Source organism: Lithobates pipiens, unplaced genomic scaffold (genome assembly GCF_037356315.1).
Source record: "Lithobates pipiens isolate NorthernLeopardFrog02 unplaced genomic scaffold, aLitPip1_a1.2 Scaffold_16, whole genome shotgun sequence".
NCBI classification, from domain to species: domain Eukaryota; kingdom Metazoa; phylum Chordata; class Amphibia; order Anura; family Ranidae; genus Lithobates; species Lithobates pipiens.
In genome coordinates this window covers 300,030,306-300,043,365 of record NW_027507748.1, presented here as the reverse complement: position 1 = coordinate 300,043,365, position 13,060 = coordinate 300,030,306, and the positions used below count along the sequence as shown (strand labels likewise).

General features: G+C 37.5%; 1 protein-coding gene across 2 annotated transcripts in view; it reads left to right on the top strand.

The window, feature by feature from the left end:
- Positions 1–3,153: 3,153 nt before the first annotated feature.
- TAFA3 (TAFA chemokine like family member 3) overlaps positions 3,154–13,060 on the top strand; it is a 670,905-nt gene continuing 660,998 nt past the window's right edge. For both annotated transcript variants that reach the window (XM_077481555.1, XM_077481553.1), the window contains exon 1: positions 3,154–3,600. The gene's annotated coding sequence lies outside the window, so the exon portion shown is untranslated. The remainder of the gene's footprint in view (positions 3,601–13,060) is intronic.

Here is a 13,060-nt window from a genome sequence, read left to right as displayed (position 1 = left end):
TTTTATTCTTTATATATTGTATATAAACAAAGCTTAGCTGAGCTGGAGTTTTTTTGTTTTTTTTGGTCAGTTGCCTGTTGTTCTACAGTGCATGTTGTTGTCACGCAACAATGTATGTTGCGTGACAATAGAAAACACCTGCACTGCATTCATGAACCTGTGACTGTATAAAAATAATAGTGTATATATTGTTCAGGAAACCTTTACTGAGAAAATTTTGGAGGTTGTCATTACCGACCTCTCCTTCTGAAAAGGCTAATTTCCGAACTGTTATACCAGTCCAATAAATCTTTCAAGCATTTAGATCAGTATGTTTGACTTCACTTTGACTCAGCTGCATGTTCCAAATTCACGACTCAGCATGTATTAAATTCAGACACTGCCAGGTAACTGGCATTTCCCTAAGAAGGTGGACAATGGCAGCCCCTTGTACAGGTTCCCTTTGAAAATGATTACACATTTCATGTATTTGGCTAAAAATGTCTGAAGTCTAAGAAGGAAAATATAATCAGTAGGTAACCTTTAAATATCAATGATGAGAGAACCAGACTGGATAGATGGATCTGACAGAGCCGATTAAAAAAATAAATGCTAATCTACATCTACTGTTATACGGTTATAAAGTGATGGGCTTATTGATAATGATCAGCGTGCAATATAATCACATTGATTGCTACTCACTTTTTACTTGCCCCAAATTTCTAGGTAAGTCAGGACATTTTGAAAAAATAAACTTCTAAGCATAAGGCAAAATTTACTTTTTTCCTGGTTTTCATGGGGACAGTGGATTTTAAAAAGCCCCAGAGCTAGATGGAAGCTATTTTTAACTACCTTGTACCTGCTTTTTTGCCCCAATTAGCCTCACTATTATTTTTCCAAAAAAAGAAAAATATATAGTGGAAAAAAGTTTAATAAAAACTGTAAAGTAACAGGACACAAAAAAAAACTAAAAAACTAAAAAAGAACTAAAAAAAAAGAAAAAAGAACCCCCCCACACAAAAATAACACTTTGGGGGAGAGTTACTAATTCTGGTGCCCACAGAATCTGGCACTGTTGTGCATAACAACCAATCAGCTGATTGGCCGATTTTACATGCCAAATCGCATGCCAAATCAGAGCCTATTGTCGGCAAAGGCACCACCCGCAAAGTCGGCGTTGCACCAATTTCAAAAAGTATGAGTATTGATATATTGTATGATATAAAATTATATTGCGAGATATTATACTAATCATATTTTATTTATTTATACTATTGCTTTAACTAATTATATATTAATATATTGTATTTGTATCAATTATTTCTTATTTTATATCTTACTTATTGATTTCAACTAAACACTCAATGAATTATTGCTTTATGCCCATTATTGTCACCTCAGAACATCATTTATACTATAATTAATGTCTCAGCGTACCCTGAGTGTTGTATTTCATATAAAGTCCCCTTGTTCCCCATGTCCCCTAGATTTTCCCCCTTGTGCATTTATAGATTAGGGATGGAGACCTTTGTACGGGATGTCCAAGGTCTCATATAAAGTCCCAACATTTTTCTCTTTTTTTTTTAATCTCAATTTCCAAAAGTACTTTTGGCAACTTTGGGGGCGATCTCAATAGACATCTGTGCATGAACCCACACAGTCTTTCAATTCGCCCCCGAACTCACAATGAAATGTGGGTTTGAAATCGTGCGAGTTCAGCTGAACTCGCACGATTTCAAACCCACCTCCAATGTGAAAGAGGGCTTATTGTCAATGCATAATTGAACAAGCTGAAGTTAGAAGCTGATTGGTTGCTATGCACAGTTGCACCAGATGATTCTGTGTGCACCAGTTTTAGTAAATCTCCACCTTAGCCTGGGTTCACACTGGTGTGTGCGGATACTGCATGTGACTCACACAGGAATTTCACCGCATTCCTGTGCGCATCACATGTAATGTCTGTGCGCTGCGATTTGAGCCATACATTTTGTATGGCTCAAATCGCATCTCATCCACACCAAAATGGTGCAGGACCTTTTTTTCCCCGCACCTAAATCGCATTGTATGGGTGCTTCACATCCATGCGATGCAAATCTGGCAATCACACTGCATTTTGCAATCTGTTTCTGGGGGTGTTGTTAGTTTAACATTGACACCTGCAGCAGATCGCATGAACGTCGTGTGATTGCTATGCAGTGCGATGTAGGGAAATACAGCAATTTTTGTAAGCTTCCTGTGTGAACAAAGGCTGACACCCACAGCAGATTACATGAGCGCCATGCGATTGCTATGCAGTGCAATGTGATTTGGAGAAATACAGCGATTCTTGTGAGCTTCCTGCATCGCATCAGTGTGAACCCACAGCAGATTACATGAACGCCATGCGATTGCTATGCAGTGCGATGCACCTTGTGTGTTTCCCGCATCGCATCAGTGTAAATCAGGGCTAAAGGTCTATTTATAAATGTTGTCACCCAAGATTCACCTATTTTACACATAAGATTGAAAAGGGTAACTCTTGTGTGAAAGCTATGCAAATCTTAGGCGTAAACATTAATAAATAAACCTTTAAGTGAAGTAATATAAACTACTAGGTATATATCCCCACTGTTAAAAAAGCACACCTTATAAATACAGGAAAAAAAAAAGAATAGATCAGTTTTTCTTATATAAGCAAATTTAGCCTAAGTGGCTCATTGAGTAAAACAAAGAGTTTCTGTTCAGCAAAACTAAACGGAAAAATCTATTTCCTGTGTATTCTCTACCATTCATCCCTATTGTTCATCTCTAAACACCCTATAAATAGTGCTTATGTTGTACTCGCTGCTGTGTTTTCCACCTCCCTTATCAGATAGGGTATGACTACATAAATAAGCTCCATAAATTGTGTCGAATTATAGAGATTTGGAATTTTGTGTACACATTTTCACTCTGCTGCTGCTGCCAACACAAAGGTGCTTATTTGCTGAATTCCACTTTGCAGACTCTACCTTTGCTGCACATCCTATTATTTACTAGTTCTGTGTGTTATAACCAGAGAAGCCACTAGGGGACACTGTGCCTCTTCCATAGCACAGCCACCCCATCCTACCTCCTTCACAGTCCCTGAGGATTCTGCTTAAGCTAAGGCTGCCAATGAAGTCAAAGCCTAATGCATTTCTCTGTGGTACCACAGGCTGCATCTCTTTCAAATTACAGTGCAGGCGGACCAGACAGCATTTTCTGAATTAGCATCTCCGGGACTCCTCTGCTCACACACACACAACACTGTGCACATCTGAGGTCCAGCAAAGTACCTGCCTGCTTTATCCAGGGACATCAGCTCTTCACCACTTTGGATTAGGGGGGAACTCTAAGAAAAATAAAAAATATTCTCTTTCCAAAAAGCACAGCAGCCAGGAGTTTCTGGAGGGGGGGGACCCACCTTAGCCACCTGCTCTCTTTTGATTCCTATGATTGTCCCTCTATTTTGGATTGCTAATGGATGGGTGAATGCAACCTTGGTGCTGAAGAATGAGCTAAGTTTGTTGAGTTCCATCAGGCAGCAAGATGCATGCATGCACAATTATGGAATTGTAACTTGGATATTTGATGGATATCGATTCTAAAGAAAGGCTACAGGTAGGTCTTATGTGCCTTATTATTCTTTCTGAGATTCACTTAAAAAAAAAAAAAAAACCTGCTTATCAATTATAGCTAGCAATCACTGTTTTAATCAAACACAGGTGTCTGCATGGCAAAATGCTCAGCATACAATGGCAATAGTATAAGAAAAGAATGAAAATTAAAAATGACAACGTACCGCTTCCCCGCACTTTTTTTTTTGCAATTCATCTGAAGAGCAATTTATTTGCTGTAATCGATCATTCAGACGTGTTAATGATTTGGAGGGGTGATTGGAGGGGGAGATCAGCATACGATTACTGGATAAAGTTTGGCTCACTGGCTCACATTGAACAGTACTTTCATGCTCTGCTGTATTTGCCTTGTTCAGGAATCAAAGCATCTGGTTAATTGGGTGAATGAATTGAATATCTGAAATTTCTTTGAATAACCAGGCAAGGAAAAAAAAAAAAGAAAAAACACAAAGCCAGCATTTTATACATGGCTTTTAAGCAGCTCAGCTGAATTCCTGATGTTATGGTGTATGTGGTATGCAGTTCAGGTACTTTGATGTCCTGCAGATTGTATGTAAAAATTTTCGACATTGTAATGTATTATGCCTCTGGCTCATAGCTGTCTTATATTAAAATGCCTTTCACATTTTCAAGGACCCAGTCTAGCAAAAAGTGCTTGTCCAATTAAAAAGAAATGCATGTGGTATACAAATTGTGAGGAAAAAGCTGATTTATCCTGATGAGCGTCGTTTCTGCTTTTAGGACACACACATACATATGCAATCACAATATAAACATATGTATCAAAATACGGTGACAGTAATATAAATTGTATTATTTTCCTGCCAAAAATTGAGAGGCAATAAAAAAATGAATAAAAAAAAACATTATATATATATATATATATATATATATATATATATATATATATATATATATATATATATAAATAAAACTAAGTTAAAACTGAGCATTAATTAAAAAAATACATATTTGTCTACATAGATATTGATATGTATAGATATATCTATATATCTATCTATATGCACAAGACACACACCTTACACGTATGTGTGTCTATATACTCCTGGGAGATTAAGATGGGACATCTCCCCTATAGATGGAATTATTGATAAGAATCAAATGAGGAGAGGTTTATATATATCTATCTATCTATATATATATATATATATATATATATATATATATGGATAGATAGATAGATAGATCTATATATATATATATATATATATATATATATATATTATATTTATTATGAGTACGGGTATTTCGAAGTGTACTATGGACCAATATTGCAAGTGTATTGACAATTTTATATTTATAGCTGCACCGACTATTTTATAGTTTTATGTTTTTAACCCCCATGGTCATACTTTTGTGAAATGAATAAGAACTATCAATAGGAAAGTTTTTGTTTTTGTGTGTGATTTTAGTGTTATATGATTTTACATCATTCGATGGTGTAAGTTGTTTAAAGTCTATTTCAGGATGGAACTGTGTTCTGAATGACATATCTGGACATTTGAAATGTGATTTGTTATTCGGCTAGTCAGCATTCTCCTTTTAGACAGATTTTTTGCGGTTTCTGTGGTTAGTTGCAGGGAAAGTCTATTATAGGCCTTTTATACCTGGGAATGTGTCTGAATCGTTCCTCGTTATCTTACAGTCAGGCCAAGATTTGCAGAATCCCAGTGGAAATCCAGTAGCTTTTTCAGGAACAAATGACAATTTAATTCTGCCCCAGTAGCATGCATTGATAACTTCCTTATGGTAACTGTTGATTAGTTTTTGCTGGCTTAAACTAATTTTTTCCATTTATCGCAGTGCATGGGGTGATGTGAGCACTGCAATACTAAGCTCTTCCCAGCTTCAGGTCTCCTAATGAGGAGTTCCTTAATAGCTGCAGGGCATTTTCAGCTAGAAGTAGAAAATATCACATAAAAGGAAACTTCACAGGTTTGTACTACACACTGAATCTGGCAAGGTGCAACATATTTTACAGTATGATCTCCCCACTGATAGTGTACTGCAATATATGAATGTAAATATGAATACTGGTTGTTTTTAAAGTAGTGCTAAGTGTAATGGTGATTTGTAATATGCAGTAACCTATAGCAACCATTGATCACCTTTCACCGGTTTAGAGAACAATTATAGACTGTTTCTAATTGGTTGCAATGGCTTAATGCCCTTAGCGCTTCAGTTTTTCCCCTAAATATGCTAAATATATTAAATGTTTCCATGTTTTAGCAAGATATGTTACTATGAAATAAGTATATTCTATGGAATTAAGTAGCTGACTTAGAAGGAAGAAAAAACAAGTTATATATGTATATATACTGTATATATAGCACACATACAACCAAAATACAGAAAAAAAATAGTTATATATGTATATATACTATATATATAGCACACATACAACCAAAATACAGAAAAACGAGTTATATATGTATATATACTGTATATATAGCACACATACAACCAAAATACAGAATGGCACAAGAAATGAGTTTTTTGTAAATGAGCCCCACTACATCTAAAATCATACACCAAGGAAACCGTTAGGTTGCCCTAGGATATTGTATTCTCTTAAAAGTTAATAAGAATTTAAATATTTAAATTTCCTTTATGTCCTCTTGGGTCTTTGATAAAAAAAAATGGAAAAACCTAGGTGCATAGGCCTAGAATAAAGCTGATGCTGTTTAGCCATCATCGCCTAAAGGTTAAACTGACATTGTGCATTCGTACAAAGGGGCCAGGCCTTCTAAGTAGATTATCTCTTCTACTCAGGCATAATTGATAATAAACATTATCATCACTGGAAATTTGGTTAAGCAGTAAAAGATATACCAATTTGTCCATATTTAGTAGGAAGGTTTGAGTTTTTCCTAACCATATTTAGCATTGGTCATGCATGGGTTCGATAAGTAAAGTTTATTCCAAACATACAGAAATGAGCGCATTATCTCAATTGACACAACTTTTCCTGATCAAATAGGAGTTGCACAAATTCAAAGTTAATGTAAGATCAGCAATAGAAAGGGCATACGCCTGTCAAGATAGCACAATCTCAAGTGCAATCCTAACATAACTATTTTGTCAGATGCTCCATTTAAAAACTTGACTTCTAAACTTCAAAAGATGCTATAAACAAAGTTGAATTGTTCTTTACACAAATTATTTTAAAACCGTTGGATGGCATAAATGTAATACAACATAGTACACAGCGATAATGTTTATAACGGATCATTGCCAAGTGCTGAGATTTAATTTGGGCACGTTATGATAGTTTGGCTGGATAGCTATTTTTTCCTGAGCTGCTGCTAAAAGCTATGATCGACTTAAAGGTCATCTGGCATGCACTGAACAATGTGTTTGCATGGTGGGTAAAATGTTTGGTCACATAATAGGGTGTTTGATATGTGGAAAAAAAAAGGTGATACTGTAGTGAATGCAAAAGTTCATTTCATTATCTATGTATGAATATTTTGGTAACGCAGAACAGGAGTTTGGTAAACTTTTTACACTAATAAAGTTGCTGAATACCCCTGGAACTCAATATTGATCACTTGGAGGAGAACAAGTAGTGACTTTATAGATAATCTCAAAGGAAAGGTGGAACTCATGGGACTTAAAAGGTAAACATTTAGTGATAAGGTTCATTTCGGGCCCATTTTCTCTTATATACGTGCAATGGCAACCACTGTTTTTTATACACACACACATAGATATATTATAGTATACACTGTTTGAGATTTTGCATGTGTATATATATATATATATATATATATATAAATTACTTTTTTTTAGGACTTACTTACCTTAACTACTGTATTGCTCAGTTTCTCAGAATCCTCTGCTAGTCACTGATGGGTGGTTTGCATTTAAGCAGCTGTGGAGGGAGCTGTTCAGGTGCTGAAATAAGGAACGCTAGGCCTGTTATTATAAAGCAAAAGCTGGAGTGACCTTGAAAAGGGATAGTGAAAAGTGCAGGTGTAATAAGGATTCCAACGGCTGTCTTGTATAACCAATACATTTTTACAGGGAGGAAATATCTAGCTGTGAAATAGGAAGGCTCTGCTCTTGTGACTGTTTCATAGAAAAAGGTGGAGGGAAATTAAATATTTCTTAACCCTTTGAAGCCACGCTCCCACGTTCTCTGCTTTATTTAATAAGACAAGGCAATTATGCAGACTATAATTACATTACAGCACCAAACAGATAGTAGGAGTTAAAAGGCGATTTTAATTGATGGGGAAATAACAAGGAAATATTATTTCATTATTCTATTATCTAAATTTTGAATTTAAGCATTTGAGCCTATTTAAAAAGGGCATTGCAAGGGGTTACGATGTGCAAAGTACCCAAAACCATGGCAACAATGAGATTTTACATTTCACGTGTTTAGAACAGTCAGAAAGATGAGCGATGAGTGCTGATTTATGCTTGATCTTAGAGCATATTGTGAAATAAACATTCTGTCCAACTGAACATATTTAGGCTGGTGTGCAAAAAGATGTTTGGTCTAATAGGATGAATATATACAAATATATACAGTATCCAGTATATATATTTATATACAGTGGGGAAAATAATTATTTGATCCCCTGCAGATTTTGTTAGTTTGCCAACTTGCAAAGAAATGAAGGTCTATCATTTTTTAATCATAGAAGTATTTTAAATGATAGAGACAGAATATCAACCAAAAATCCAGAAAAAAACACATTAAAAACATGCTATAAATTAAGTTGCAGTTTAGTGAGTAAAATAAGTATTTGATCCCCAAGAAAAACGTGACTTATTATTTGGTGGAGAAACCCTTGTTGGCAAGTACACAGGTAAGACGATTCTTGTAGTTGGTGACCAGGTTTGCACACATCTCAGGAGGGATTTTGGTCCACTCTTCTTTACAGATCTTCTCTAAATCCTTTCTTGGCTGTCACTTGAAGTTTCAGCTCCCTCCATACATTTTCTATAGAATTAAGGACTGGAGACTGACTAGGCCACTCCATGACCCTAATATGTGCTTCTTCTGGAACACCCATCTGCAGTGTTCTGGCTGAGGGAAGAAGGTTCTCACCTAAGATTTTACAATACCTGACCTCATCCATTGGCCCCTCAGTGTGGCCTGTCGGGCCTGTATCTTTAGCAGAGAAACAGCTCCAAAGCATAATTTTATCATTTTACCACCTCCATGCTTGACTGTAGGGATGGTGTTCTTAAGGTCACAGTCAGCATTTACATATATATATATATATATATATATATATATATATATATATATATATATATATATATATATACACAGTTGTGCTCTAAAGTTTACATACCCTGGCAGGATTTATGATTTCTTGGCCATTTTTCAGAGAACATGAATGATAACACAAAAGCATTTCTTTCACTCATGGTTAGTGTTTGGCTGAAGCCATTTATCATCAATCAACTGTGTTTATTCTTTTTAAATCATAATGACAACAGAAACTACCCAAATAACCCTGATCAAAAGTTTACATACCCTGGTGAATTTAGCATGATAATATGCACACAAGTTGACACAAAGGAGTTTGAATGTCTATTAAAGGTAACCATCCTCACCTGTGATCTGTTTGCTTGTAATTAGTGTGTGTGTATAAACGGTCAATGAGTTTCTGGACTCCTGACAGGCCCTTGCATCTTTCATCCAGTGCTGCACTGACCTTTCTGGATTCTGAGTCATGGGAAAAGCAAAAGAATTGTCAAAGGATCTACAGGAGAAGGTAGTTGAACGGTATAAAACAGGAAAGGGATATAAAAAGATATCCAAAGAATTGAGAATGCCAATCAGCAGTGTTCAAACTCTAATCAAGAAGTGGAAAATGAGAGGTTCTGTTGAAACCAAACCACGGTCAGATAGACCAACTAAAATTTCAGCCACAACTGCCAGGAAAATTGTTCAGGATGCAAAGAAAACCCACAAATAACTTCAGGGGAAATACAGGACTCTCTGAAAACATGTGGTGTGGCTGTTTCAATATGCACAATAAGGGGGCACTTGAAGAAAGATGGGCTGCATGGTCAAGTCGCTAGAAGAAAGCCATTACTATGCAAATGCCACAAAGTGTCCCACTTACAATATGCCAAACAGTACAGAGTCAAGCCTCAAACCTTCTGGCACAAAGTAATTTGGAGTAATAAGACCAAAATGTAGCTTTTTGGCCACAACCATAAACGCTACGTTTGGAGAGGAGTCAACAAGGCCTATGATGAAAGGTACGGAGGTGGATCGCTGATGTTTTGGGGAGCTACAAAGGCACAGGAAATTTGGTCACAATTGCTGGCAAGATGAATGCAGTGTGTTATCAAAAAATACTGGAGTAACATTTGCATTCATCGGCCAGGAAGCTGAGCATGGGACATACTTGGACATTCCAACATGACAATGATCCAAAAAACAAGGCCAAGCTGACCTGTCATTGGCTACAGCAGAATAAATTGAAGGTTCTGGAGTGGCCATCTCAGTCTTCTGACCTCAATATCATTGAGCCACTCTGGGGAGATCTCAAAAGCGCAGTTCATGCAAGACAGCTCAAGAATTTACAGGAACTGGAGGCTTTTTGCCAAGAGGAATGGGCAGCTTGACCATCAAAAGAAGATAAAGAGCCTAATCCACAAATACCACAAAAGACTTCAAGCTGTCGTTGCTGTTAAAGGGGGCAATACACGGTATTAACCACTACAATACAGGGCACTTTCGCCCCCTTCCTTCCCAGCCCAATTTTCAGCTTTCAGCGCTCTAGTGCTTTCAGTGACAATTGCGCAGTCATGCTACACTGTACCCAAATGAAATTTTTATCATTTTGTTCGCACAAATAGAGCTTTATTTTGGGGGTATTTATTCACGACTCCGTTTTTTATTTTTTGCAATATAAGCGCAAAAAAGCGGAAATTTGGAAAAAAACACAATATTTTCTTTTTTCTATTTTAAAAGAAATCCAATAAAATCAAATTTTGTCATAAATTTAAGCCAAAATGTATTCTGCTACATGTTTTTGGTAAAAAAAATTCCGTTAAGTGTATAATAATTGGTTTGTGTGATCACGGACATATGTGCGCAAATGATCATGCACATATGTGTGCAGGTGATCACGTACATATGTGTGCAGATAAACATTGGGACATGTGATTTTAGTGGGACATATGTGGGGGACATGTTTTTATTATTAGGGACATGTGTTTTTATTATTTGGGGACATGTATGTTTTGGGGACATGTGTGGGGACATTGTGTTCATACTGTGTGGTGTGTTTACTGTGTGGTGATTTGTGTGTACACTAGACTGGTGATCAGTGAGTAAAAAGCTGTAAAAAACAGCTCATACTCACTGATCATCAGCCGGCTGCAGCGATCTGCTCTCCTCTCCTCAGCGATGACTTCTGTGTGAGGAGAGGAGGAGCCGATTGCCTAGCAACCGGCTGTTTGTTTACATCACATGACGGCCGTGATTGGACACGGCCGTCATGTGATCAGGAGGGCCAATCACAGAGCCCTCCTGCCGTTCTGAGATGCGCCGTGTCCGGGTGACACGGGCGCATCGGGATCGCGCCACTGCGCAGGCACGCGCGCGCGTGATCCCGCTCCTTCTGATGGACGTTCCTGAACGTCCTATCAGGAGTAGACGGCTCCCACCCGGCCGTATATGTGCATTGGCCGGGTGGGAAGTGGTTAAGAACTGGAGTATGTAATCTTTTGATCAGGGTCATTTGGATAGTTTCTGTTGTCATTATGACTTAAAAAGAGTAAACACAGTTGATCGATAATTCATGGCTCCAGTCAAACACTAACCACGAGTGAATGAAAATTTTTTGTGTTGTCATTCATATTCTCTGAAAAATGGTCAAGAAATCATAACATCTGCCAGGGTATGTAAACTTATGAGCACAAATGTATATATACATACTGTTTATATTCATCTTTTTAGTTGTAGCTGAGTATTAGAGACTTTTTAAAGTGGAACACCAGTAAAATATAAAGGGCACAAATAAATGTAGCTCTGTAATCTTATAACACATTATTTACATGTCTGTGTTCACTGTCTGTGTTCGGCACAGTGCAGTGCACCCGCATGACTGTCAAATTGGGAGCAGTGGCTGTGTCTGTGCAGCTGCTGCATCCTAATCGACATAATTGGGACTGCCTACAAGGTGATGAAAGAAACACATGTGCATCCCTGTACTGGCACAGTCCTCATATGAATGAGCACCTGTGTTATTCGCCCAGTGAACAAGGCATACGTTTTAACCTCAAAATGTTTTCTTTCATTGACATTTCTGGTCTAATATGGTTCTTAACGTCTCTATTATTTTGACCAACCATGGCAAGCATAACTGCCATCGCCAAATGCATAATTTGGTGAAACATATCTATTTTTTTATTGAATTGGTTTAGTGTGCTATGCTCTTAACACTGGTAATGGGAAAATGATATCATTGTCTGCTTTACACATGGTTCTGCCACTGATGCTACTATTATTTCCAGATCTACTTCTTGCTTTTTGCTGCAATATGCAGAATTCATTAGAACACAGTACTTGCTGACTACCCAGTTATATTACTAACATTATGCAGTGACACATGGTTCATAGATTCAATGCACTGTCACATGCATCCCATGTATGGTCTGGTCAGGAAGCTGACAATGGAGCAAATGCAAGTAGACAGTATTCAAAAGAGACTGGAGAACATTTTTCTGCATAATCACATAGCACCATATGTTATGATTTTTAACTAGTTTGCTTGGAAATGCCTTAAATTCCCTTTTCAGCAAATGTGTTTCCTGCCCTCACACACCAGTGCTATGTTCTAGCATCATAAAATTTGTCCTCATGTACAGTTGTACTGGGGAAAAAGAAAGGATTGTGTCTTGCCAGGTCAGTTATGCCCCGTACATACGATCAGACATTGATCGGACATTCCGACAACAAAATCCTGGATTTTTTCCAGCGGATGTTGGCTCAAACTTGTCTTGCATACACACGGTCACACAAAGTTGGTCGGAAATTGCAAACGTCAAAAAAGTGGTGACGTACAATACGTACAGCGAGCTGAGAAAAATTAAGTTTAGCCAGTGTGGCTCTTCTGCTTGATTCCGAGCATGTGTGGAACTTCGTACGTCGGAATTGTGTACACACAGTCGCAATTTTCGACAACGGATTTTGTTGTCGGAAAATTTGAGATCCAGATCTCAAATTTTGTGTGACGGAAATTCAGAGGGAAAATCTCCGATGGAGCCTACACACGGTCGGAATTTCTGACCGTGTGTACGGGGCATTAGAATGCACTGGAAGGCATGGTCAGACTCTGATGCGTACTTGACTGCACTGTCACATTTATGCTTTGTTCACGCTCTGCAGACATCATCGTCCATATGAACAAAGCCTTAGGCCCACTGTGTAACTGTTAGTA